This window comes from Pseudorca crassidens, chromosome 17 (genome assembly GCF_039906515.1).
Source record: "Pseudorca crassidens isolate mPseCra1 chromosome 17, mPseCra1.hap1, whole genome shotgun sequence".
NCBI lineage: Eukaryota > Metazoa > Chordata > Mammalia > Artiodactyla > Delphinidae > Pseudorca > Pseudorca crassidens.
Genome location: NC_090312.1, coordinates 18,187,594 through 18,213,022, shown reverse-complemented (window position 1 = coordinate 18,213,022; position 25,429 = coordinate 18,187,594). Strand labels below are relative to the sequence as shown.

The window sequence follows — 25,429 nt, the reverse complement described above, 5'->3', positions numbered from 1 at the left end:
TGACCCAAACAGACATCCTTATTTCCCTCGTGGAGCTTGTAGGTAATAATACACTAATGGTACATTAGTGAGACAATATTTTCGTGATATAAGCACTTTGCTTCGATTCACAAGACCTGGTCATATTAACTATTGGTATAACCAGGGGTAAAACATTTAACCTTTCTGCTACATAAGGATACAAATGCATGCCGTAACTTGTGAAGAATATAAGGTACTAATATTATGAAAAATGCCCAATCTCATGCCATACTTATCTGCTAGATTCTGGTAAGTGCCCAATTTTAGATCTCACTGGACTGAACTGGAATTAGACTTGACCTCTTGAATACGAAAGTAACACAATTTCTAGAAGGGAGCAATCAATTCCGCAGAACGCCCCTGGTTCCAGTTCTGACCCTGCTCCTGGTGAGTGGTTGCCTTTGTACGAGTCAGGGCCCCCTGAGGACCTCAGTTTTCTCTTCTCTCAATGAAGGGATTTAGCTGGATTTGTCCTAAGGACTAATTCTCAATGGACGGTCTGCTTCTTCTCATCACCACTGTTCCCCAGCTCACACTTACCTCCCTGCCCTCACATACTTTATAATCCTCTTTGAGAGTCTACCTCTCCTATTGTTCTATCAGCATCTGGTCTATCACAGTCTGGGGAGGAGAGCATGGAAAAGAGGAAGAAGAAGACTCAGGCACAAAAAATGATGTCATCTCTCCCCCATGCTGAGATAGTGCCTGCTTTCCAGTTGCATAGACTCCCTGTAGCTTCTAACAAGTGTTCTTTGGAGGTGTGCGGGGTGGAGGTCCCGAAGTTCATCTGGCATTGTGCTAATAGCCTTTTCAGCATTTGTCCCTTGGATCAGGCTCTGTCTCTGAGCTCCATTCGTAAATAAAACTCATGGTAACCCTCTACAGTGTCCGCTTTAGGGGAAATTTGTTCCAGGAAGGAAAGTGCTATTAACTACAGAATGCTGGGGTAAGCAGAGTGCTTTGCAAATAACGCCTAATAGACAGGGCCAGGTGTGAAGCATGATTTATATCCTCCCATGATACAAAGCCTTTTAATGCCTTGGCTGCCTATCGACATCTTGGAAATGTGCCATCCTGCTCCAGGACATTGTTACAGTCTAACACTCCAGGTGGGGAGCAGCAATTCCTTGGTTTTCAACCACCTTGAGAAAGAAAACTCTGGGTCAAAATTAATAAAAGCACAAGAGCATGAGGGGAAAAGGAGATATGTGATCAATGGTGAAAGAGAACTCTTCACGATTAAAAGTCATCTGGCCTGAGAAAATGTCCTTCTTTTAGCTGCAATAAGAAATAAAGCTCCTGCCCACTTCCAACAGTCTTTTTTATCCAGGGTTTATAAGGTTGGCCTTATGCTAAGTCATAGAGGTGATAAACTAGAAGCTGTTATTTCATCTTCTGCCTCGCCTTCCTGTCTTACACATAGTAGGGAAAGCCCTAGAGGGGGAGAAAATGAGCAGACAGAGGAAAAGATCAGGAGAGACATGATAGAAGAGAGGGGTTGGGAAAGAGTGAAAATAGAGAGAAGAAAATATAGAAATGTAGCGTGGCTGAGCAGTCAGACATGGGTTAGTCCTAGTTCTAGCGATGTGTGACCCTCAACAATTCTTATTTCTAAACCCCAGTTTTCTTATCTATAAAATGGGTTTCATAATATGTAACTACCTATAATAGCTTGGATTGTGAAAGTTAAATGGTCTTCCTAAAAGATGGAATAGTTGCCACAGCCGGAAGTGGACTCAGGAGACACGATGATTAAATGCAACGTGGTGTCCTGGGTTGTATCCTGGAATAGATGCAGAGAAATTATTGGAAAAAAACTGTTGAAATCTGAATAGTCTATAGTTTAGTTAATGGTAGTATGCCATTATTAATTTCTTAGTTTTGGTAAATGTACTGTGGAAATACAAGATAGTGACATCTGAGGAAGCTGGGTGAAGGGCTTTCCAGAACTTTCTGTGCTATCTTCAAAACTCTTTAGAAGAAAATAGAGGCCTTCTGATAAACACCCTGCCTTCTCTTTGCAACCTGTTTCAGTCCTATTTGTCTTGCAAAGCCCAGCTCATGTTATGTCCCTAGTCATGTCTTGCCCAGCTTCTTCAAGTCACTCCCACGTTTCCTTCAGTTTCTTTGACTGCTGTATACCCAAAAGCCTGAAGTTCTTCATTTCTATTGAATGCCTGATCCAGCTCTCATTAGAGATTCATCTGGATAAAAGACAGGTGATTTTGAAATACAAATTTATTGGACAGAGTGAAAGGCTGTCAATCATTCATGTCTGAGGTTGAATTGCTTTGATGGGATTAGAAACTCCCCAATGCCTCGCTGAGAAAAGTCAGGGTATGGTTAATGAAGGAGCAAAAGGAGGAAGGGGGCATCTGAAGAAAGGAGACTGAGAAGTCCAGAAGGAGGAAGAAAGATGAAGAAAGGGCACTGCAGGGCCACACACGTGAACGTGTCTAACAGGTTCCCTTCCACATGCCTTTGGAAATAAGTTCAGCTTTGAAGTGTTTTCTAGTTTGGGTTTCCCAAGAAAGGTACCGTGCCTGAAGCAACTTCTGTGAGAGGTGATTGCAAGAAATATACTCATAGTGAGGTGGGGAAACAAGACAAGGAAGTCAGTTGATAAAGTGTTCAGGAAGCCGGTTACCAGCATAAATAGCAGGAGTTTTATACCACCGGAGACCTCTGAGGGTCCGTAATATATGAGCCTCAGAGATTTCCCACCCAGAAGATATTGGAGTTAGAGTATATATACACTGCCTGCCGTCATCCATCATCCGCTGTCTGCTTTGTGTGTGGGGGGAGGGTGTTCTCTAGGACTCCTAGCTTACCAGGGTGCTGCTATGGAAAGTTCTCAGACGGGGCAGTAGCTGGCTTGCTCACAGAAGCAGGGATACAGATGGGTACCAACAGCTTCTGCTACGCGGAACCAATCTGCTTGCTCCAAACTTCAATTCTTCCACGTGTCAGCTGGGAGAGCTTTGACAAGTCCCACTGTGCCCTTTTCCTAGGTTTGCTGTGAAAATAAGAGCTTGATTGTGTAACAGCATTTAACTCATGGTCTCTGACCTGAAAGCTACTCAGTGACTATTCTTTCCCCACCCAGGCTCTCTTCAGACCATACTCATTCCACCTGTGGCACAGACCCAGCGCTACAGCCTCAAAGATCGTACTGGGGTATGGAAACCACGTACACCTATGACTGCATAATTCCAGGCTGATACAGGAGACGTTTCCCTTCACTTAAAAGGGGGAAATGAGGATAGAGGAGGGAAGAAAGTAGCAAACAGAAACCAACATCATGGCAGTTGAATGACTCTTTCATTGGATTTTTAAGGCCTATGTAAGGAATCAGGAAAGTCTGTTTCTGTATCTTTCTCATGGGGTCTCCCAGGGATCATTCCCACATAAAGAAGGCCTCATTAGCCCCTAAACATATGCGTTACATATCCCAGCCTGTGAATCTGAGGCATCAAGATATTTTTAACGAAGTGCATTTATGGTGTTTTGCCAAATGCAACTCATAGAAAAACTAATATATTTTCCATTTCTTGGGTCCTTAGGGAAAGATAATGTTATAAACCATTATCCAGAGCTTCTTCTTAAGACTTTCCTAGCCTGACAGCCCTTTCAGTTTTGTAATCTTTTCCTTAAAGTCTGGGTTTCGGTTGTTTACGCACTAGTGTTTTCTGACATCCTCCTTTTCATCCAAAATCCAAGGAGGCTAAACATGAACCACACATTTTAAACATGAACCTCATGTTGCTAAACTTCAAATAACTGCTACCAAGCAATGGAGGATTCTCAAATAACTGAAATTTGGTGAGTAACTCTTTGAGGAGCAAAGAAGAAACTGTTAAAGGCATCAATCTGAGAATTTTTTGGCAGCATCTCGCAGGGAACTGTTTGAGGTTGCTTACGATCAGTTTCATCTTTCAACCATCCTATATTTACATCTCTGTTTGGATGACCCAAAGAAAAATGCCAGGCTGTAATCATCAGAGAAGATCCTTTTATGCTAACAATAATAATCTACTAATGAAGGCAAACAAGTAAACCAATCCGTTCTCTTTACTTAACTGAGAAAATTATGCTGATGGGCTTTCCCTGGTTAAACCTTGGACTAAACAGGGTTCATTCCACACAAGAGACGAGCAAGTTATGAGAGAAAAAGTAAAGAATTAATTGTACCTAATTAGTTACAAAACGTGAGCCATTTCTCCTTCGAGTGTTTTTTACACCAGCACCTTCCTTTCCACTCTTTTTGCCACCTTCATTTTCCAATTCTCACTGCCACATAATCAGGATATTTCGGCGGATAGTTCACCAATCAAGCTGCCTCTATCAAGCAAGACTATTGACTTGATTACTTCAATTCATCATATCCCACTCTTCCTCAGAAATCAATAGCTGTTCTCAGAGGAACAAAGTGGCAACTCTTACAGCTGGGCTTGCTTCTCCCACCTTAATGTCCACTACTTCCCTATATAAACCTTCACTGGTTTTCAGGCTAATCTGTTTAGAGTCTCCCAAACACATCTCATGATTTCCTATTTCCACACGTTCGACATTTCTTCTTTGCTCTTATTTGACTATCACCCACCTATTGAAGGCTGACTAAAATCTCACCTCCATAAACCTCACTGAAGCATAAAAGGCATGCTGAGAGGGAAAGAGGTGGGTAGGGAGAGAGGGGGATAGGAAGAGGCAGAGAGAGAGAGAGAGAAAGAGGTAGAGGTTCTAGAGAAATATTAAAGTGGCTTTGAGGCTCACCTTTGCAATTGACAAGCTTTGTGTTGGAAGGGAAATTTCTTAACTTCTTTGAGTCTCCTTTATAAACAGTTATGAATACTTGATTGAGTTTTTGATTGGAATAAAGAAAAGGAGATGCAAGTTGTCTGGAAAAAGTGAATTGATTTTTTTATTCAACAATTTTTCATTAAGTGCCTCATAAAATTGAGCCAATGGAGCATTGTGGAGCTACTACTGAGCTTGACTGTGATTTAGCTTCACTGACATTCAGTCATTGAGTAATAACACTACAATATTACTTAGTCATTCCATGCTTAGATATTTACCAAGGAGAAATGAAAATATATGTCCATACAAAGATTGTACCAAAATATTGATTGCAGCTTTACCTGTAATAGCCCCAAAGTGGAAACAACCCAAGTGTTCACTAAAAGGTGAATGATATATTCACCCAATAAAATACTACTTAGCAATAGAAAGGAATAAACTATTGATACAAGCAACAACATGGATGAATCCTACAACATTCATTTTGAATTAAAGAAGCCAGAACCTCCACCCCTAAAAAAAAAAAAAAAAAGAGTGCATATAGTATGATTTCATTTATGTAGAATTCTACAAAATGAAAACCAATATATAGTGACAAAGGCAGAGAGTGGTGATCAGGAAGGAGGGAGTACAAAGGGACGTGAGGAAACTATCTTGATTATGCTGATGGTTTCATGGACATATGCATGTCAAAATTTATCAAATTGTACACTTTAACTTTGTGCAAATTATTGTATGTCAATAAAGCTGCTTTTTTTTTTTGTGGTACACGGGCCTCTCACCGTTGTGGCCTCTCCCACTGCAGAGCACAGGCTCCGGACGCGCAGGCTTAGCGGCCATGGCTCACGGGCTCAGCCGCTCCGCGGCACGTGGGATCTTCCCGGACCGGGGCACGAACCCGCGTCCCCTGCATCAGCAGGCGGACTCTCAACCACTGCGCCACCAGGGAAGCCCAATAAAGCTGCTTTTAAAACTTAAAAAGAGCTGCCTTATTTATTTGGTACAAATAGCCTGTGGACCATGCAAGAAAGAGATACAGCATTTTGGCAACAGCTTCATAACCCCCAAATTACTAGGACTATACATCTTTATAGGGATGGATGGTAGGCACAGGGGTTAAAAAAGAATATGCTCTGGAGGAAGAAGGATCTTCATTCTCCTTTAAAATTTTAAGTGAGAAGCCATACACCAGATATTTAGAATTCAGGAAGCCTCTTGGAAAGATTAGAATTTCCAAAAAAATTTTCTTTTATTACAGAGCTTTATAATATATGACCTTCAAATGACATTATTAAATGACTTCCAAAGAAAGTTAAATACTGTTCTCACTTTTATTATTGTTTGAGGGTTTACTTACAATTTAAAAAACGTACGTCATAGCAGATCTTCCATATTTCTCATTCCTTAACACAGGGGCTCCAAGTTCCAGAAAAGAAATGTCCCTATGAAGAAGAAAGAACAGCGAGTAGAATCTACAGAGAGGATTTTGGCTAAACCTCTATAGGAGAATTTTTTTTTTTAACATCTTTATAATTGCTTTACAATAGTGTGTTAGTTTCTGCTTTATAACAAAGTGAATCAGTTATACATATACATATGTTCCCATATCTCTTCCCTCTTGCGTCTCCCTCCCTCCTACCCTCCCTATCCCATCCCTCCAGGCGGTCACAAACCACTGAGCTGATCTCCCTGTGCTATGCGGCTGCTTCCCACTAGCTATCTATTTTACATTTGGTAGTGTATATATGTCCATGCCACTCTCTCAGTTTGTCACAGCTTACCCTTCCCCCTCCCCATATCCTCAAGTCCATTCTCTAGTAGGTCTGTGTCTTTGTTCCCGTTTTACCCCTAGGTTCTTCATGACCTTTTTTTTTTTTTTTCTTAGATTCTGTATATATGTGTTAGCATATGGTATTTGCTTTTCTCTTTCTGACTTACTTCACTATGCATGACAGACTCTAGGTCCATCCACCTCACTACAAATAACTCAATTTCGTTTCTTTTTTACAATAGCCAGGACGTGGAAGCAACCTAAGTGTCCATCATCGGATGAATGGATAAAGAAGATGTGGCACATATATACAATGGAATATTACTCAGCCATAAAAAGGAGAACTTTTAACATTCAAAAATGTCACTAAGTGTTGTGAACTGCTTCAGTATGGAGTGAATTTCCTGTCCCTCGAACTCTTTGAGGTATGCTAAATTCAGCAAGATAACATCGCAGGGGAATGATGATGTGGGGAAGGTCCACAGGGGAGATTGGAACAGAAGGTCTTCTTATTCTGTGGAGATGGTCATCCCAAACGATCGCCTCAGCAATGATGCTGTAAAGCTGAAATGGTAGAATTGCAGTAATAGGTTTCTTGTCTATTGCAGAGTTCTTGCAGTTTCTCCATAGTAAGGAAGAGGTCCCAGGAGATATGTCGTTCTCCTGCAGTCTGCCACTAATTTCGAGGACATTTTCTCCTTACTGTTCATGGCACAGAGTGGATAGTTTTAACCTAAGAGAGACATTGTACGAATTGCTCCTTTTTTAGCATTCAGGGAAACATACATTTGGCATCTTTCTCAGTTGCAAAGGGGAAAGTGTCCAGAGGGAGTTGGCCGAGCCAACAGAAGACAAGCACTGATCAGTACACTTTCATGCATCTGTCTTTGGCTTGTTTTACACCAGAGTAAAGGGAAAAGATTCTGTGTGTGCCCTACTAACTACTAACGTTTTCTAAGTGCAAATGTCCCTGGAAAAGAAAACTGAAATCAGTAATAATCTGACATCTTTTCCCCTCTTCTCCCTCCCCCATTCCCAGGCCACTTTCTGCCTCAGAGGAGAATCTTCTCATCTGTAATAACAACTTCCAGGTGGGAAAGTTGGCATGTTCAAATCTCTTTCCTCTTCACAACCCCCTACTATATTTACCACCCCGCATCTGCCTAACCACCTTGAATCTTAATTATCTGGGCTCCCTGAAATATTCATAACCTTAGAATTATTGATGCAGTAACTTTATTTTATTTATGTTTTTTAAAATTTTTACTTTATTTATTTTTGGCTGCATTGGGTCTTCGTTTCTGCGCGTGGGCTTTCTCTATTTGGGGCGAGGAGGAGGACACTCTTCGTTGTGGTGTGCGGGCTTCTCATTATGGGGGCTTCTCTTGTTGTGGAGCATGGGCTCTAGGCACGTGGGCTTCAGTAGTTGTGGCACGTGGGCTCAGTAGTTGCGGCTCACGGGCTTAGTTGCTCCACGGCATGTGGGATCTTCCCGGACCAGGGATCGAACCCGTGTGCCCTGATGCAGTAATTTTAAATGGGAAGAAAAAAGAGGAAGTATGAAAGGATGGGGCTGTGAAAGAAAAGACAATATCCACAAAAGGATATGTAAACTAGTCTTATTTGCAAACAGTGTCACATAGAGCCCTGAATTCCTTCTCTTGCTGGAGGAGGAATGAAGCAACAGAAAGAGAAATGCCCTCGAATGAGGCTACTTGCTTCTATCCAGTTCTGCTACAAACTGGCTCTGTGACTTTGAGTCATTCCTTTCATCTGTTTGGGTCTCAATTTCCTTATCTGTAAAATATTGCCTTGAACTAGATAGTTTCCTGAATAATGAAATATTAAGACATTTATGGAAAGAAAAGTAGGAAAGAGTATAGACAACAGGGAGGGGATATTCAGCTACTCAGCAGGGGTGACATTCTGTTTAGCAGGATGGTGGAGGAGTTGAAATATTGGCACAAAATTACAAAACTGTGAAAATTTGCCAATGTCCCTTTTTCCATGTATGAGGAAATGGCAAGGCATGGTGATGAAAGGGGAAGGGCTTGATGAAGATCCAAAGTAGAGCATTATTAGGAAACTGTAGCTGCTGTTGACACTGGTAAAGCATGAAGATGTCTTTGTAGGTAATACTAACAATTCCAGCTTCATGGCTGTATTTTACATTGTTTCTGAACTGTCTGTGCCAAAGTTATGATAATTGCTTTATGAAGTAAAACTTACCAGTCTCTCCCAGCCTTTTCTGGAGTAACGATTAGAGGTTTAAATGTGAAAAGTTTGCTCTCTATTTCTGTGGAGGTGGGGTTCCCATCTGTATCACCCTCTGAACATGTCAGTCTCATAATGAAATACACACACATACATGTCTCACAGGCACGCGTGCACACACACACTCATAATTCTGGATCAGATTGCTAGCCAAATTCAACTCTTAAATGTCACTGCCTTTCATTACATCTCTACATTTGCTATTCATCTTGTCCTGAGTGAGAAAATAAGTTAAAGCTAAGGCTTCTGACCATCAAAAATTTTCCTGTTTGACCTGCTTAGCCAAAAAAATTGTTCTTTATCTAAATGAATCACACACCAAATCCCACAAAAATCGTCCAATCATCTTTGGGCATTTGTGATAGGAATGCCAAGTCTATGAGACTCTTCAAATCTGAGAACTAATATTGCCTTTAAATTATTTTTTAAAATAAGCCTCTGAAATCAAACTGAGGAAGAAGATGATGTAAGGCATGAGGGAAAAGGGAATGAGGAATAAAAAAGGAAGCAAAGATCTCTGCTCAAAAATAACATAACCAGAAAGGCAAGATTAAAAAAGAAAAAGACAAAGAAAAAAGTATAAAGACGGGTAACAAACACAAAGACGCATTAGCACAAAGCACAGCGCTTAAGTGACGTTTATGCAGAGAGGCTTGTAGACGTGGGTCTGACCTGGCTCTAGCTGGCTCTCCTGTGATTTCAGCTCCATCTCCTGCCACACGGTCACTCCTGCACCATATATGCCTACCATCCTGAAGACCTCCATGTCCCTCCGCACTGCCCCTTTCTCTACGACGCCCTCTAGCTCCTTGGGCATGTGGATCCTTCTGCCAGAATTCTCTTTACCTTCATGAATGCCCAGAAGAATTCTGCTCATCTGTGCCACTTCCTCTCTGATAGAGACTCCACTGACTAATGAAGGCTCAGTCAATAACTCTTTTCTCATAATCTGCATAGCAGTTTCTGCATGGCTCTGCATAAGTGCTGACATTTCCACAGTATACTATTATCAGTTGTTCACATGTTGCTGCTCCCCAAACCTCTATGCTCTCACTCTGTCTCTTTCCTGGGAAATCTCATTCACTTCAATCACATCAGTGGCCACTTGTGAACTGATGCTGACTCACAGACATGTAACTCTGGCCAAGGTCTTACTCATGACTCCCTGGCTGCCCTACATAGATGCATGCTTACTGAGCATTTCCACAGGGATGTGATGGCCACATCAGGATTTCACTATCGAACATGATCCTGTTTATGTATTTATCGGCAGTTTCGTTTCTCACGGAGCCCCAGCTCTCACGGAGCAGACACATTGCTTAAATGAGTGTCTGGCCTGCAGTAGGCACTCAGTATAGATTTTTAAAGTATTTATCCCAACATGAACTCATATCTTTCCTGTGAAGTGTGTATTATCTCCTGAGCTCCCATAACCATTTATCCATTCACTCAAAACAGGAGTCATTTCAAATAAGTCTCAATTTTAGTTCTGACATCTAGCTGGAGGCTAAGCACTTCTTAACATTCTCTTACCTCTTTCCAGAATGACTGCCTCAGCACTGCATTTATTACCCCCTGAAATATGGTAATTATCTCTTAACTCTCCTTACCAGCAGTCTTGACTCTCTCCAGGTCACCCTCTACACTGCTTCAGAGTGGTATTTATTTATTTATTTATTTATTTATTTTTGCGGTACGCGGGCCTCTCACTGCTGTGGCCTCTCCCGTTGCGGAGCACAGGCTCCGGACGCGCAGGCTCAGCGGCCATGGCTCACGGGCCCAGCCGCTCCGCGGCATGTGGGATCTTCCCGGACCGGGGCACGAACCCGTGTCCCCTGCATCGGCAGGCGGGCTCTCAACCACTGTGCCACCAGGGAAGCCCCCAGAGAGGTATTTTTGAACACCAAATCCTAGTGTATGATTCCTTAACTCTAAACCTTTAAATGGTTCCCCCTTTGCTTATGGGTTAGGCCCTAAGTTGCTGAGTTATTGTGTTTGGAAATGTTAGCTCTAGTCGTCTCTCTTGTTTTATTCACTTGGTAAATATCTACTATCTAAGTATCTACTAAACCTAAGCATCACCTCCAGCATGAAGCCTTTTTTAAATCTCAGTGTTCCAGGTAGAAAAGAACACTGTCTCCTTTGTGTGCCCACTGGGCTTTGAGTACTGGGACAATGTCCTATTCATTATTTATCCCTTTTTTTCTAGTACAGTTTGGGCCAATAGAAAGGGTTTTAGAAAAGTGTACTGAGAATTTTTTTTTTTTAATTTCTTGGCCATGCATATGGGATCTTAGTTCCCTAACCAGGGATCGACCCCACACCCCCTGAATTGGAAGGGTGGTGTCTTAACCACTGGACCACCAGGGAAGTCCCTGGGAAAATGTTGAATCTTAATGGGAAGAGGTAAACTGACAAGGAAAGCTTTTCTGAAGGAGATAAACACAAAGCTGGGGGGATATGAAAGGAAGAGCATGGAGGTATGACTTGCTGCATTATGTGCACATGATAACAACCCAGTGGACTTGTCTGGAACAGAGAAGAGTCTTCTAGAGAAGCAATAGAATCAGGATACAGTTAGATCCTCTATCTGGCCCTGTCACCACATCTTTTATAATTTCCCCCTGCTTTTCCATTGCAAAATCAAGATCCTAGACAATTGCAAAAGACAATTAAATTTCCCCTTGCTTTTCCATTGCAAAAGACAGGTCCTAGGATCTCAACCAAAACTTGGCCTACAGGGTTGCTGTTGAGACATTGTATTTCACAATGGTAAATAAATCTTTCAGCTAAAGTAGGTGGCAACTTGTCTTTTGAAGGCAGAAAGAGGTTGCTAAAACTTATCTAGCTGTGCACTCTTTCCTCACAGCTGTTGGTTTTGGTCAGCTGCACAGAATGATTGTTTGCTTTGGCTAATTCTTAATTAATTTTCACTGGAACACTTTTCATTTTAGAACCTGTTTTGGACCTACATCCCAGTCTGTGGAATGTCGATTAAAAACATGTAAGTCTAAGTAGAGATAGTGAAGGAGTTGATGAATGTAACTGTGTATCAAATATTGTGACTAGATTGGAAGAAGACTCCTATATGGAAAGTGCATTTTTAAGTGCAGATAGACACATTTAATAAATTGTTATTCGTTTAAAAAGGGAATGATTTTATAGCATAGGATATAGGATCAACTGATCCTAAAACTATGAAGCTGTTGTGTTAATCTTGTGGGGCAAGATCTGTGATATCCTTTGTTATTATAAGGTGATACAGGCTAAAACATCAGCTACCATACAGTTTCAAACTAAGGTTTAGAGACACATGGTTTCTTAGATCTTGTTTATTTTTCTACTTTATTCACAAATCATCTAACAAAATTTTAAACAATTACTTTCCTTTTTTCCTCACTTTTTTTGCTTGTCCACCTTCCTTTCTGCCTGTCTGCCTTAGTGTCCCTTACTTTCTCCACCTTTGGCACAAAATAGTTCAAGTCTGAAAATTCAGTACCACATTCAGTAGGTTATTCCATGCCTCACTCTGAACTCTCTTTCTCCATTCCAAACCTATTCCTCCTGAGTGGTCCCCATATCAGTTGAGGGTGACTCTCTCTATCCCCCTGCTATCTCTGAAAACCTTGTGATATTCTTGACTCACAAATCCTGTTGGTTTTCTCTCCAGAGCATACCCCAAATGTGTTCTCTTCTCACTGTCCCCACCACCAACATGCTAATGTGAGCCACAAAGGGACATAATTTGACTCAATTGAAAATCCAAAATAAATATGATAAGGATTATATAAAACAAATTATATGTAATAATTATATTATATAGATGACAAAATTTTTATATAGCAAAAATTAAAATTGGGTTTTATTCTTCTACAACATAGATCCTAAGTTAACTTCAGCATTTGCTAAAATAGACCAATTAACAAAGCTTCATAGATTTAATCAGTACTGGGGTTGAAATTATAGCCATACTTGGAGATTCCACTAAATTTAAACGCTGTACCTTGTATAATCTTAAAAAGTAACTCAGTCAGTATAAAACAGAGGAAAAAGTAGTTATGCCTCACTTTAACTGTAGCCTTGCCTAAATTTCCCATAGTCATGGTACCTATTGCCCTAACATATCTGCAATGGACTATTTGTGCCCCCTCCCCCAAAATTAATATGTTGAAACCATAATTCCAGTGTGATGGTATTTGAAGGTGGGGACTTTGGATTGTCGTTAGATCATGAGGGTGGAGTTCTCATGAGCAGGATTAGTGTCTTAAATGAAGAGGGCAGAGAGCTTACTCGCTCTCTTTCTGTCATGTAAGAATACAGTCAGCAGTCTGCAGTCCAGGAGACAGTTCTCATTAGAATGTGACAGTGCTGTTACCCTGCCTGATCTCAGACTTTTAGCCTCCAGAATGGTGTGAAATAAGCCACCTAGTGTATGATACTTCGTTATAGTAGCCTGAACTGAATAAGACAATTTCTAGGATTGCACATAGGTTTTCTAACACATTCAATAATAAACTAGGAATTCCCTGGCAGGTCCAGCGGTTAGGACTCAGTGCTTTCACTGCCAGGCCCTGGTTCAATCCCTGGTTGGGGAACTAAGATCCCGCAAGCCGCATGTCACAGCCAATAATAATAATAAACAACTAAAAGTATAGTAAGTCTTTGGCTCTTACAGACTTGCTTAATAAAATGAGATCTCATGGACCTCAATTTAAAAACCTGCTTAAGACAAATTCCAGGTATATTTTAAGACACCGCGAGAGCAAGAAGAGAGTAGAGTGAAATACTTAAGTGTTGAGAGAAAAACTCCACCAACCTAGAATTCTGCATCCTGTGAAATTACTCAGCCAAAGTGAAGGAGAAATAGACTTTCCGAGACAAACAAAAATTTGGGGGCTTTCTTGCCAACAGACTTGTCTTGTGAGAAATGTTAAAAGAAATTCTTTAAGAGAGAAGGAATATAACATAGGTCAGAAACTGGGATCTACATAATGAAAGGAAGACACTAGAGAAACGATAAGTGAAGGGAAAACAGAAACCTTTATTTTTCTTTTCCTTGATCTATCAGATCCCATCTCGTTCAGAATATTATAGCAGCAACATGTTCAATGATTATAGCTCAGGTGTAAGTAAAATAAATGATAACAACGATCCAAGGAATGGAAGAAGACATTTGGTTTTGATATTATAAAGTACTTGTACTACCCTTAAAACTGTATACTGTTATTTGAATGCAGACTTGGATTAGTTGTAATGTGTATTGCAAATTCTATGGCACTCACTTAAAAATATATAAAAAGAAGTATAATTGATATGCTAATAAAGGAAAGAAAATGGAATCATATAAAATGGTCAACTAAAATCACAGAAGGCAGAAAAGAATGGAAGACAAAAATAGAAATAAAGAAGAAGGATAACATAAAAAACAGTAACAGGGGCTTCCCTGGTGGTGCAGTGGTTGAGAGTCTGCCTGCCGATGCAGGGGACACGGGTTCGTGCCCCGGTCCGGGAAGATCCCACATGCCGCGGAGCGGCTGGGCCCGTGAGCCATGGCCGCTGCGCCTGCGTGTCCGGAGCCTGTGCTCCGCAGCGGGAGAGGCCACAGCAGTGAGAGGCCCGCGTACCGCAAAAAAAAAAAAAAAAAAAAAAAGCAACAAATATGGGAAATATTAATCCAACTATGTCAGTAATTATTCAAAATGGTTTAAATACACCAATTAAAAGACAGAGATTGTCAAAGTGGATCAAAAAATAAGACCCAACTATATATTGCCTATAAGAAGCGCACTTTAAATATAAAGATACCTGGAGATTAAAAATAAAGGAATGACTGGCATTTTTCACAGAACTAGAACAAAAAATTTTGCAATTTGTATGGAAACACAAAAGACCCCGAATAGCCAAAGCAATCTTGAGAACGAAAGAAGGAACTGGAGGAATCAGGCTCCCTGACTTCAGACTATACTACAAAGCTACAGTTATCAAGACGGTATGGTACTGGCACAAAAACAGAAAGATAGATCAATGGAACAGGATAGAAAGCCCAGAGATAAACCCATGCACATATGGACACCTTATCTTTGATAAAGGTGGCAGTAATGTACAGTGGAGAAAGGGCAGCCTCTTCAATAAATGGTGCTGGGAAAACTGGACAGGTACATGTAAAAGTATGAGATTAGATCACTCCCTAACACCATACACAAAAATAAGCTCAAAAGGGATTAAAGACCTAAACGTAAGGCCAGAAACTATCAAACTCTTAGAGGAAAACATAGGCAGAACACTCTATGACATAAATCACAGCAAGATCCTTTCTGACCCACCTCCTAGAGTAATGGAAATAAAAACAAAAATAAACAAATGGGACCTAATGAAACTTCAAAGCTTTTGCACAGCAAAGGAAACCATAAACAAGACCAAAAGACAACCCTCAGAATGGGAGAAAATATTTGCAAATGAAGCAACCGACAAAGGATTAATCTCCAAAATTTACAAGCAGCTCATGCAGCTCAATAACAAGAAAACAAACAACCCAATCCAAAAATGGGCAGAAGACCTAAATAGACATTTCTCCAAAGAAGATATACAGACTGCCAACAAACACATGAAAGAATGCTCAACATCATTAATCATTAGAGAAATGCAAATCAAAACTACAATGAGATATCATCTCACACCAGTCAGAATGGCCATCATCAAAAAATCTAGAAACAATAAATGCTGGAGAGGGTGTGGAGAAAAGGGAACACTCTTGCACTGCTGGTGGGAATGTGAATTGGTTCAGCCACTATGGAGAACAGTATGGAGGTTCCTTAAAAAACTACAAATAGAACTACCATATGACCCAGCAATCCCACTACTACTGGGCATATACCCTGAGAAAACCGAAATTCAAAAAGAGTCATGTACCAAAATGTTCATTGCAGCTCTATTTACAATAGCCCGGAGATGGAAACAACCTAAGTGCCCATCATCGGATGAATGGATAAAGAAGATGTGGCACATATATACAATGGAATATTACTCAGCCATAAAAAGAAACGAAATTGAGCTATTTGTAATGAGGTGGATAGACCTAGAGTCTGTCATACAGAGTGAAGTAAGTCAGAAAGAAAAAGACAAATACCGTATGCTAACACATATATATGGAATTTAAGAAAAAAAAAATGTCATGAAGAACCTAGGGGTAAGGCAGGAATAAAGACGCAGACCTCCTAGAGAACGGACTTGAGGTTATGGGGAGGCGGAAGGGTGAGCCGTGACAGGGCGAGAGAGAGTCATGGACATATACACACTAACAAACGTAGTAAGGTAGATAGCTAGTGGGAAGCAGCCACATGGCACAGGGATATTGGCTCGGTGCTTTGTGACAGCCTGGAGGGGTGGGATGGGGAGGGTGGGAGGGAGGGAGACGCAAGAGGGAAGAGATATGGGAACGTATGTATATGTATAACTGATTCACTTTGTTATAAAGCAGAAACTAACACACCATTGTAAAGCAATTGTACCCCAATAAAGATGTTAAAAAATAAATAAATAAAAAATAAAGGAATGGAGAAAAACATACCACGTTAACTCTAATCAAAAGTAAGTGGGAAATGCTGTATTAATTTCAGACAGAACAAACTTCAGAGAAAATAAGATCATCAGGGACAAAGAGGGTCATTACATAGTGTTAAAGGAATCACTTCTCCAAGAAGACATAACAGTCTTTAATGTTTATGTGCCTAATGAAACAGTGTCAAAGTACATTAGGCAAAAACTGATGTTGGGAGTCCACCTGCTGATGCGGGGGACGCGGGTTCGTGCCCCGGTCCGGGAGGATCCCACATGCCACGGAGTGGCTGGGCCCGTGGGCCATGGCCACTGAGCCTGAGTGTCCAGAGCCTGTGCTCTGCGATGGGAGAGGCCACAACAGTGAGAGGCCCGCATACCGCAAAAAAAAAAAAAGAAAAAAAAAGAAAAAGAAAAAAAAACTGATGGAATGGCAAGAAAAAAATAGATCAATCTACTATAGTAATTGGAGACTTCAACATCCATTCTGTCAGTAATGGACAGACCTAGCGTGCATAAAATTGGTAATGACATAGTAGAATTCAACAGTATCACCAGTCAAGTGGATAATGTTGACATCTATAGACTACTTCGTCCAACAATAACAAAACACACATTATTCTCAAGCTCACATGGAACATTCACCAATATAGACCACATTCATGTTCATAAAACACACCTTAACAAATAAAAAAGAATCGAAATTATGTAATATATGTTCTCAGACAATGATAGAGTTGAACTAAATATCAACCACAGAAAATGACCTGGAAATCTCCAAATACTTGAATATTAAACAAAACACTTCTAGAAAATATGTAGGTCAAAGAAAAACTCTCAAGAGAAATTAAAATATATTTTGAAATTAATGAAAATATAACTTTATTCTTGTGCCAGAGGAGAATCTACCAGAATTTGGCACTAAATTTTATGAAATTGAAATGAGGGGATCAGTGGCACTTTGGAAGCAAAAAAGTGTAGTAAAAAGGTCTTTGTGCTGGGAGTCAGGAGTCCAAATCCTAATCTGGACAGGGTGTGTGTGAGTCACACAACCAAGGGTGGATTCCATTTTCACATCTGCAAAATCAAGGGGTTTGAACATCAGTAGCTCTTTTTGAAGTCTCACTTTCTGAAATTTTATTACTCTATTTAGGCAAGATTTTAAGAAAGGCATAACACTCAAATTTTCAAGAATTTTATTTGGTTCAAAGAAAAACAAGGGTTTTATTAGATTTGTATGGTTTCTGTAACAAATTACTACAAACTTGGTGGCTTCAAACAGCAAAAATTTATTCTTTCTTAGTTCTAGAGGTCAGAAATCCGAAATCAGCTCCTCCAGGCTACAGTCAAGATGTTGGCAGGGCTACTCCTTGATGGAGGCTCTGGGAGAGGATCCATTTTATTGCTTTCTTCTGCTCCTAGAAGCTCCCTGCATTCCTCATGCATTCCTCACACGTCACTCCAGCTTCTTGCCTTCCTCATTGTATCTCCTACGTGGGTAGTCAAATCTCTCTCTGCTTCTCTCTCATATAAGGATGTTTGTGATTACATTTAGGGCCCACCAGGATAATCCAGGATAATCTTTCCATATCAAGATCCTTACATTTTAATCACTTCTGCAAAATCTTTTTTGCCATTTAAGGTAACATTCATAGGTTCCCAGGATGAGGACTTAGATATCTTTGGGGGTTACTATTCAGCCTATCACAAGAGCCATCCCAGGAATCCAATAAATGAAGTCATATTGGAGCCAGTGGAGAGAGAGGATAGAGGTCTGTTGGCATCAACAGACCTAATTTAAAAGTCAGTAGAAATTAACCTGTCACAGTAGGGTAAAATTAACATCTGATAAAATCTAGTGCTAACATGTGAGTATGGAAAACAGACTTTCTCTTATAGTAGTTTTGGTAGTGTAAATAGTTACACCCTTTTTTGGGGAGGGCAAGTTGGCAATATCTATCTAAAATGTATAATAATGTTTGATCCACTAGTTCCACTGTTTTAAACTTATCCTACCAATATATCAGTAAAAGGTAGACTGCCTTTAATTTCAAAGATGCTCACTGTAACTTTGTTTATGGTAGCAAAACTTAAGAGAATTCAATATACCATTGCTGGAGCGCTGGCTTATTAAGTTTTGGTATGAACATGCAAAGGAGCACTCTTTGGCTATTAAAATAAATAATGCATTGAAAATACTTACAAGATATATTATTACATAACGAAGTTAAAGTGCACAGAAAAAGTGTATATTATGATTCATTTTGTGTAAAAATAAGAGGTTATTTATAAATTGGAATGGGCATAATTTTTTTCTGGGAGCGTATATAAGAAACTATCAATAGCAATTTCCTTTGAGAAGAGAGGCTCTAGGGAAGAAAGAATATGTTTCCTTTCTGCCTATACCTTTCTGTTCAGTTTGATGTTTCTAGCTATGCATATATATGGTACAGTTTTTAAAAGTGCAGCCTCTGATACCAGTCAGCCAGAGTTTGAGGTGGTGCAAATAAGATTTAACTATCTCTCTGTGCTGCAGTTTCCACAACTGTAAAATAGGAATACTAAGGGTACTTATTCTTAGGCTTGTTAAAAGGATTAAGAAGAAATGCACCTAAAGCGTTTAAAACACTGTTTGCCATATTTCAAGTTCCTAAAATATTATCTATTATGTCATATTGTTTTTATTTACCCAAAGTCAAAAATGTTATGAGACATTTTTGTGTCTTCTGAGTACTTTCTGTATTTCAATGAAAGCCTAATAAGTGTTATTTAAAAAAAAAAAAGAATAAATTAGCATGAGTCTTGACAGTTTAGGGAACTTTTAGAGGTTTTTGAGCAGAGGAAGCTCATAGCACAAAAGAACACAGATAAAACTTTTCTAGCCTTTGGATTTTACAAAGCATTTTCAGAGATCACTTAATGTTTTAGATTTAAGAGCTGCCCTGCCAATGGAGCACAGGTAAATTGGAAGACAGGTTGGCGTCAAATGGCCCAGAAGTGGTGTTGGTATTGCAATTCAGGTATGAAATAATTGGATCCTGACTAGGTGGTGGAAGCAGGGGAGATACAATTGGAGAGAATGGGACCTGATAATTAGTGAAAGAAAAGGATGAGTCAAGAATTTCCAGTATGGGAACGTGTTAGGGTGGCGGTATTAGCAAAAAAGAGAAAGTTTAGTGACAGGTAGGAAGGTAGAGACTAGTGTTTGGGACTTAGACATGGGATTGGGATTAGTTTGGACAGAATATTGTTATCGAGAGGTTACATAATTAGAAATTCGTAAAATACAAAAGTGAATGAATCAAGTAAAATTTTAGAGTAAGAGAGATCTTTATTATAAAACACAACATCTTTTTATATGTATCTTGGAGTTGATTATGTTGGTCTGATGTTTTGAAAATCTCGGGTGTCAATATTAGGTGGAATTGTTCTGTTACATAATCAGTAGTAACACGTCACCTGTCATTTAACTGCTTTGAGTCTCACTTTCCTCATACATAAAATGGGGTAAACAATACTATCTATTTTATAGGGTTGTCATATTAAACAAGGTAATATTTGTAAAATGCTTAGCTGTGATCATGCTGGATACATTTTAATGGGAGTGACAGTGGGTCCAGGGGGAGGTGTTTATTCTTGCTGCCTTCTGACTGTGTGTAGACCCTCCAACCAATCATCTAAATAGTCCAGACAAATTTCAGTTGTTTCTGTGAGTAGGAAATCAGGATTTTGAATAGTCAAGAATCACTGTCTCCAGACAAAGATCAGTGAAGTGCAGACCAACTGCTGGCTTTTCTTTTGTTTTTAATTGGAGTATGGTTGCTTTACAATGTTGTGTTAGTTTCTGCTGTACGGCCAAGTGAATCAGCTACATGTATACATATATCCCCTCCCTCTTGGACCTCCCTCCCACCCCCCACCCCCCTGTCCCACCCATCTAGTCATCACAGAGCACCGAGCCGAGCTTCCTGTGCTCTAGAGCGGGTTTCCACTAGCTAGCTATTTTACACATGGTAGTGTATATATGTCAATCCTAATCTCCCAGTTCGTCCCACCCTCCCTTCCCCCCTGTGTCCACATGTCCGTTCTCTACCTCTGCGTCTCTATTCCTGCCCTCTCCTTTCCTTGACAGTTGTAATAATGCAGAGTGGTTCTGTTACCTAATGTGAACCTGAGCCATTAGCTTCCTGGAAAGGAAGTGTCCATGTGTTAGATGAAAGTTTTCTCACCCCAGGGCTTTCTGTGGAGGCCTTATGGTTAAAAGTGAGCATGTTTTATACAATTATCCAGATGTTTGGACAGCTCAAAGGCAGGGACAGTCTTCTGATCCTTGTCACTAGAATTTGGCTGTTTGATCTCTACCCAAAGTTACAGGAAAAGAAACTTAGCAAAACCTGAAGGAGATTAAGAAAAGAGCAGAAGAGAGAATTTTTTCCTCTTTAAAAATGGACTAAATGTGATCCTTCCCCACCCTTACTGAAGTTTCTCTCGTGTGAAATTCCAAAGAACAGACCTTCAGACACCAAAATCTGAGAAGGAACCAAAGAACATAAATCATTCTTTGTCGACAAGGAGGTGACTAACTCCATTCCTTCTAGTCCACTGCATATGAGAAAGCCCAATAAAGCAATCCCAGTAAAGCACGTACACAGTGTGTTTGCACACCTATACACATGTGCAAATAACTATAAGTATAAAAGTATGAGACCATTCTAGTCCTTTCTGTATCTTCTATCTCTGATTCTGTTTTGTCTGAAATGACAGAGTTGGTGAATTTCTTGTGCAGTTTCTGCATTTTTTTCACCCAAATATCAGTGTTCCCTGGCCCCTCGGCAGGCAGGTAGACATCCATATTACTGGTTTTGACGGCACATTTATTTGTCAAAACCAATTATAAAAATGTGAACGTCTGAATAGCAATTGACCCATTAAATGACCCGTTACCATTCCTACCAGTAGTGTGTAGGAATGAGAACAAGTTTTATGTTAGAAATCAAGAGACCGAGGTCTCAGGTCTGTAAAACAGGGTTAGTAATTACGTTTGCTCTGAAGCGTGTGATTCCTTCTCCCTTAACCATTCCATTCCATCCCTATCCAAAGCTTAATATTTTCTAATATTTATTTAAAATATCAGCAGACAGATTTGAGGCAGACAGATTTGAGGCACACTTTCTTCTTTCAAGTGCAGATAGCGTAGATAAAGGATTAGGGTAATGAGGAAATGTGCCGAAACATAGTTTAGGAAACTCTTTCTCAGTATTACCCAATCAACAGAGAGTTTGAAAACATGTTTGAAACAGATGTTAGTCGTGAGTATAATGAAATATCAAAACCCAAAGAATTTAATGTTCAAATCAAAGAGTGGTAAATGTATTCATATAAGCCCATATTTTAAAAAGCACATTTTCATCTACCCTTATTCTAAGTCAGGATAGAAGACCACCCCCATGGCGCCACTCGCATCTCAAGTCTGATCGGAAGGCAGCCCATTTATCTCATAGCCACACCACTGGAGGAATAGCAGGAGAAAAGAGAGGGTGAGGAAAAAACAGCAGATTTGGGCTTCCCTGGTGGCGCAGTGGTTGAGAGTCCGCCTGCCGATGCAGGGGACGCAGGTGCGTGCCCCGGTCCGGGAGGATCCCACATGCCGCAGAGCGGCTGGGCCCGTGAGCCATGGCCGCTGAGCCTGCGCGTCCGGAGCCTGTGCTCCGCAACGGGTGAGGCCGCAGCAGTGAGAGGCCCGCATACCACAAAAACAAAACAAAACAAAAACAAACAAAAAACAGCAGATTTAGGTGGCATAGTCTGATTAAATGGCAATGATACCTTGGCTTTCTCCAGTTCCTCCTAGTTTTGGAAGTGGAAGACAATTGTAAAAGGAAAAGGGTATGATTTGTTCCTGATCATGAAAGGCAACTCCTTTCCTCTCTCCCTTCCTTATTAACGCCACATGGCGAATTTATCAGTTTCTTTTTTTTTTTTTCAACAGGGGAAAGAACTAAGGATTGGATAATTATGAAAATATGCTCTGCATGTAGATTTTCTTTTTAAGTAAATGAAATTTTAAAATGTATTTATTTTGCTAAATTGAACACTCACTGATATTTATTGAATGTCATTAATTGTTCAATGCTAATATGATGTGATTTTTAAAAATTAATATTTAGCTTTTAAAAAATGAAATGTTAATAACCAACCCTCATATTCATGGAGAGAAACCACAGTGAGCACAGGGAGGCATGGGGACAGCACTGTATTCCAAAACTTTTTTCTAAGAAAAGTCTATTAACATTTATTAAGCTTTTACTATGAGCCAGAGGTTTTCTTTTTTAATTTTTAAAATTTGTTAAATTGGGGTATAGTTGTTTTACAATGTTGTGTTAGTTTCTACTGTACAGTGAAATGGAGTTCCCTGTGCTGTACAGCAGGTTCTCATTAGTTATCTATTTTGTACATATTAGTGTATACATGTCAATCCCAGTCTCCCAATTCTTCCCACCCACCCTCTTTTCCCCCTTGGTGTCCATACGTTTGTTCTCTACATCTGTGTCTCTATTTCTGCCTTGCAAACCAGTTCATCTGTACCATTTTTCTAGATTCCACAGGTATGCGTTAATATACGATATCTGTTTTTCTCTTTCTGACTTAACTTCACTCTGTATGACAGTCTCTAGGTCCATCCACGTCTCTACAAATGACCCAATTTCATTCTTTTTTATGAGCCAGAGTTTTAAGTGCTTTATGTACATGTCATTTAATCTTCACGATAGCTTTAGGAGGTAGCTTCAATTATTCCTATTTGACCCACGAGCAGACTAAGATACAAGTCACACAGGCACTAAGTGATGGAGTTGAGATCTCAGCATCAGAAGCCCTGGGGAGTATATCACTGACTGAAAATAGAGAACACCACGTTTTAGAAGCAAAAGAACATAGCAATCTTTCTCGGTTTATGGAGGAAGCACGGACCATCTCTCGTTCATTGAATGGCAATAAAGCTCTGGTTAAAGAGTGTGCTTCTCATATATTTTAATCCAGGTTTCTCAACCCTCAGAACGATTGACATCTTGGGTCAGATAATTCTTTGCTGTTGAGGCTGTTCTGTGGCCTGTAGAATGTTTACAGCATCCCTTAAGTACCAGTAGCAACTCCCCCGCCAGAGTTGTTACAGCCAAAAACATCCCCAGACGTTTCTAAATGTCTCCCTGGAGGCAGAATCACCTCTTTCAAGAATCATTGCTCGAATCTAATCAAAACGTTCACTTTTCTTTAGTACCTCTGCTGCCAGGCCTCATGTGGCTGACACAGAAAATACTGAATTATAAAGGTATGTGAAATCATATTGATTTTATGTCCATTTTATGGACACTTCTAATTTTCAGAATATTTCAATGAGTACCTTACTATAAAATATATAGGAAAAGCATTATAATCCCATTGGCAAATAAGGACTTTGAAACATATAACTGAAAGGAGGCATCAATTTTGGTACAAAGAACTCAAAACACAGAACAGAATTTGAATTTTACACCTGCAGACTGATTAAAAGACATTGGGTAAATCTCCAGTTTTTAGTCTCAGTTTTCCTCATCTGTCAAATGAGAATAATAATCTTGCTTCTGCCCCTCACAAAGCTCTTGGAACAAATCAGAAGATCACGTACAAGTACAAAGTGTCCTCACTACTGTTGGTTTGCCAATGCCCATCCAGAAAAGTAAGGGCTGAGATGAAATTGGAATATCACAACTAATACTCTCTTTCCTTAGACTAAGTGTGACAAATATGTGGGCCCCACTCCCTTGACTCTGCAGATACTGAAAATTCATCACAGATCTCTTTCCCAGTGTGACCCCAGAACTTCTCAGAAACACACTCCAGACAGCTGTACATTGCAGTTCAGATTCTGAACTTGAAACCAAATCTATTGGTTGTTTCTATATTACATAATGCTGTCACTTGATTCTGAATCCTTCAAAGATCAGCTACTTCATACCTTAGTATTTACATAAAATGTTAATATATTGGTATTTTAACAGGGAAGTCAGGTCAATTGACAGATCCAACATTTACCTCAGCCTTCCGAATGTACAGCCTGTGATGAGTCAGAAATCTCCAGCCTCACGCAGGACGCAGGCCTGAGTGCCATAGTTCTCAGACTATAGAGGGCAGCTGACACACTTGGAGAGCTTGTTGAGACAGATAGCTGGGCTCACCCTCAGAATCTGACTCAGTGGGTCTTTGAGGGGACTTGAGAATTTGCATTTCTAACATGTTCCCAAATGATGCTGGTATGGCTGGTCCAGGGACCACATTTTGGAAACCACTGCACTAGTAAAAAGACAACTGCCTTAGAGCAAGAAGACCTCGGCTTGAGACATCCTTCTGGTTTTTATAATTTCTGTAATCTTGGGGAAAAAATGCTAGTCCTTCCTAGGCTTGAGTTTAGTGCTTTGTAAGGTGGTTCATGAAGCCTGATCTGCTTACCTCATGGAGTTGTTCTGAAGATTAAATTGCATCGAGGACATGGGAGATTCTTACAAATGCCAAATGCTCTTGAGGAGTAAATGCTTGTTAGTGCTTTTGCCGTTATTTAGAGAAGGTGCCTTTTTAGCCTGGAAGTTCAACCAGCTATTTATGGACCCACTTCCTCATGGGCAGTTGACCAGCTTTCTCTCCTCTCCCACGGCCACGGGCCAACTGCCGCAAGGAGCTACATGAAACATGTCAGGTCTCTATGTAATGTTCCCACATATTTGTCAGGCTTAACCAGAGTCTAAGTGAAAGAAATGCTTTCAGAATGTTCTGAATGTTTGGCCCAAGTCATTGTTCGCCTTTGCTGGTCTACAGGGAGTAAAGGGAATCTGTCAGTCAGAGATGAACTAGGGTGGGGCCATCAGCCACTGGCAGTTACTCCTCGGAGATTTGCTTGTGACTCATGACAGCAATTTGCCAGGGGGAGGGGAAGGAAATTATCTGGAAAACACCCTCAATAAGAACTGAAACGAACAT

The 25,429-nt window shown here is 40.2% G+C and overlaps 1 long non-coding RNA gene across 3 annotated transcripts; it reads right to left on the bottom strand.

The window, feature by feature from the left end:
• Window positions 1-68: 68 nt before the first annotated feature.
• On the bottom strand, window positions 69-25,015 carry LOC137210498 (uncharacterized). Of its 3 annotated transcripts, none has more exons than XR_010936583.1 (5): window positions 24,905-25,015; window positions 6,179-6,263; window positions 4,795-4,919; window positions 2,853-3,037; window positions 69-1,804 (listed from the first exon to the last, which is right to left on the bottom strand). It is a non-coding gene; the product is annotated as an uncharacterized lncRNA (long non-coding RNA). The 3 variants fall into 3 exon arrangements; XR_010936581.1 differs by lacking the exon at window positions 24,905-25,015 and adding an exon at window positions 9,539-9,924; XR_010936582.1 differs by lacking the exon at window positions 24,905-25,015 and adding an exon at window positions 9,713-9,924.
• Window positions 25,016-25,429: the final 414 nt, after the last annotated feature.